Source organism: Enhydra lutris, unplaced genomic scaffold (genome assembly GCF_002288905.1).
Source record: "Enhydra lutris kenyoni isolate GAN:26980312 unplaced genomic scaffold, ASM228890v2 scaffoldscaffold111, whole genome shotgun sequence".
Lineage (NCBI taxonomy): Eukaryota > Metazoa > Chordata > Mammalia > Carnivora > Mustelidae > Enhydra > Enhydra lutris.
The window spans coordinates 547,486-551,237 of NW_019154195.1; the positions used below are offsets into that span (position 1 = coordinate 547,486).

At 39.8% G+C, this 3,752-nt stretch overlaps 1 pseudogene; it reads right to left on the minus strand.

The window, feature by feature from the left end:
• Window positions 1-3,752, minus strand: part of LOC111139595 — a 36,120-nt pseudogene that overhangs the window by 26,852 nt on the left and 5,516 nt on the right.

Consider the following 3,752-nt stretch of genomic DNA (forward strand, 5'->3'; position numbering starts at 1 on the left):
CAGATGAGAACACAGCTCTCCGCTGAATGTAAATATGTAGACAATTAAACAACGTGCTGTGTTGCAATGAGATACCAGTCACATTTATTTCTGCTACAGTTTGCTTTTGAAAAAAAAAAGAAAAAAGAAGAAGAAAAATCACAAATGTGGGTAATAAAGGATCCAACATAAAAGAATTTGTGATCTAGGTAACAAAGTCCGGAGGGTGTGCAGATGTGAAGACAGGAAGAAGAGTTTTCTATATAATTGACACTGAGTTTTAAAAGGTTTGTTTTAGGGGTGCCTGGGTGGCTCAGTCAGTTGAGCCTCTGCTTTCGGTTCAGTTCAGGATCTTAGGGTCCTGGGATCGAGACCCACCCCGGGCTCTCTGCACAGCGGGGAGCCTGCTTCCCCCTCTCTCCCTGCCTAACTCTCTGCCACTTGTGATCTCTCTCTGTGTCAAATAAATAAATAAAATCTTTTAAAAATAAAAACAAATATAAAAAGGTTCATTTTACAGCTAAGTTGTTTTAATGAATCTCTAAGGTTACCACAATGAAAATACTCATAGAAGATGCATAACTCAATGACAAAGGTACCAAGACATATCATGGGTATTAATCCTACAATTAATTAGATGAAGTATATCTTTTGTATTTCACACCAAAACAGAAGTATATACAGAAGTATACAGAAGTATAAAATGTTGAAAATTACTCTGAATTCAAAAAAGTATTTCTCTCATGCAGAGAATAAAAATTCACCCACAAATACATGATGAAATCAATTCTATGTGGATGACAACTCACCTAGACATGGCACGACATTCACTGACCACTCACCAAGGAGACAAAAAGTAGGGGTGACACAGTATATATGTGTGACATACAAACACAAGACAAAAACACACAGAATTTTCCAGCAAAAAGGATAAAGCTCATTCTTTTTTGAGTTATCCTCACATGGTCTTGAAATATACAGAGCTGAAAATTCTCTTCCTCTAACAACCTGCACAGATAACACCCAACCCACACCTAACTAATGTGGTGGAATAACCCAGACAAGGAAGCACATTCTTAGGAAATTACCAAACCAGAATAAGAGAAAACTCAACCCGGGAAATTCTAAATAAAACACTGATGTATAACACAAAAGGAAAACTTCTATATTACCATAATTTTGAACTGTGTCCATGTACCCGTGAAAATCAAGCAATTGAGTGGCATGTCTTTTTTTTTTTAAGATTTTATTTATTTATTTGACAGAAATCACAAGTAGGCAGAGAGAGGGAGAAGCAGGCTCCCTGATGAGCAGAGAGCCCGATGCGGGGCTCGATCCCAGGACCCTGAGATCATGACCTGAGCCGAAGGCAGAGGCTTAACCTCCTGAGCCACCCAGGCGTTGAGTGGCATGACTTAATGGACTACAATATCGTGAAGAATTCTCATTAAAGTCAACCATAAAGAGGTGTAAATGAGAATTTTATGAACACTTAAAATGCTTGAAAGACGTGTATTATGTTATTAATACATTCGTTCTCCTCTATAGAATGTAACCCTATAGTCCATTCCGTAACAACAGAGGAAACAAACATCTTCATTTCTGAAGAAATAAACATCATAGATGTTGAAAATATGCTGAGACACACTGTATATTATATTAATATTTGGAGTTAAATTCTGATGCATTCTGAGGAAAGTAGAAGAAAAAGCTCATGATAAATTTCCCATGAAGCAACACTACATTACTGAACACAAGGATTTTTCAAACATGGAGGTTTAGGGTACCTGGGGGCTCAGTCAAGCATCTTCCTTCCGTTCAGGTCATGATCTCAGGGTTCTGGGATCCAGCCCCACACAGGGCTCCCCGCTCAGTAGGGACTTGGCATCTCCCTCTCCTTTTGCCCTTCCCCTCTATACTCATTCTTTCTCTCTCTCTCTCTGTCTTGAACAAACAAAAATTTTAAACAAACTATATGGGAATATTACTAATTGTCTAACTCACTTCTTATAAAGCACATGACTATGTCATATCAGGACATTTGATGTAAAAATTCAAAGATAAATCTCATATAGAACTAAAGAGAAAGTGAAAACACACAGGACAAAGTTACAAGAAGTTCATAGAAGAATCATATAATGATGCAATTATTAAAAAATAATGTAATAAATGAGAATTTCTTAAAGGCTACAAGTTCAAGTTCTAAATGTGCTAGATCCCCAGTAATATTTGTTATGTCAGAATTCTAGTAAACAAATAATAGAGACATTATAGTATTTCACCACTTAGGAATGGAACTCATAGAGCAGAAATTTCTATATGGGGAAAAAAAGAAAAAAGAAAGAAAAAAAAAGAAAAAAGATCATTTGAAGGGAAATAAAGCAGTATATTTTCTCATTTTGGGGCGGTACTTCGTTATCTGATAAAGTTATTGAAACTGAATTTTGTAAGACTAAGATTAAAACCTCCATACCTTAGAAAGCATAAGCCAGAAAACATTAAAAATCTGTCTCCAGTGTTCCGGGACTTTCCCCACCAAACCCCACTGTGCATACAACTACCCTGACCTTCTTGTCCCATAATGAAATCCATAATGTACAAAGGCCATACTGTACAGGTCCTCAGAAATAGGATGCCTTCCCCAGGGCCCTCAAAACAATAGAAAGCTCTCAGATTGGAGGGGCCCTCCCACTCAAAGGAGAGTCTCCTGGCTCTCCCTATGAACGTGATGAACCATCACTGGAGCTGAAGGAGAATCCCTAGAGAAATCTAAGAACTTGATAATGTTGGAGAGCAGATGTTCCTCTGGGAGAGTGAAAAAAAAAAAGTAACTGGGCATGTCTCCAACTAATCTTCATTCAAGGAGAGCTACTCAAACCACTGCGTAAGGTCTACCTTCCTCCTTCAGACTTGGACCTCCCCTCTGTCATCTGCCTCATTCATTCCCAAATACCTGGATGGAAGCCTACGTTCTCCTTTCTCTTCCCATCCCAGAGCTGCTTCTCTTGCTCCAAAAACATGATCAGGTCTGGCTTTGACAGGAGGAGACCTGTTTATGAGGAAAAAGGAAAACGACTATTGCCGCCAATTCTAACTTTCCATCAGGCTTGTGTTCAGGAGAGAAGAGACGATATTGTACAATCCTAGAAAGTGGTTTCCCAAAAGCTGTTCCCCAACAGTCCATGAACACACAAGAGGTGGGGCACCTGGGTGGCTCACGGGGATAAGCCTCTTCCTTCACCTTAGGTCATGATCTTAGGGTCCTTGGATTGAGCCCCACATCAGGCTCTCTGCTTGGCAGGGAGCCTGCTTCTCCCTCTCTCTGCCTGTCTCTCTGCCTACTTGTCATCTTTCTCTGTCAAATACATAAACAAAGTCTTAAAAAAAAAAAAAAAAGAACTCACAGGAGGAATTTCCAATGTTCACATCCTGACCGACACTTCCAAGTAATAGACATGATAATCAGAAAGGGAAATTTCAGTTTAATATATGAGCAGCAGGGGCGCCTGGGTGGCTCAGTGGTTGGGGCCTCTGCCTTCGGCTCAGGTCATGATCCCAGGGTCCTAGGATCAAGCCTCACATCCTGCTCTCTACTCAGCAGGGAGCCTGCCTCCCCCTCCTCTCTCTCTCTGCCTGCCTCTCTGCCTACTTGTGATCTGTCAAATAAATAAAAAAAAATCTTAAAAAAAAAAAAGATGTGAGCAGCACCATTCTATGTCACTAAAGGTTGAGAACTGCCACTCATATTCACAAGCCATGATGTTTCCTTGAGG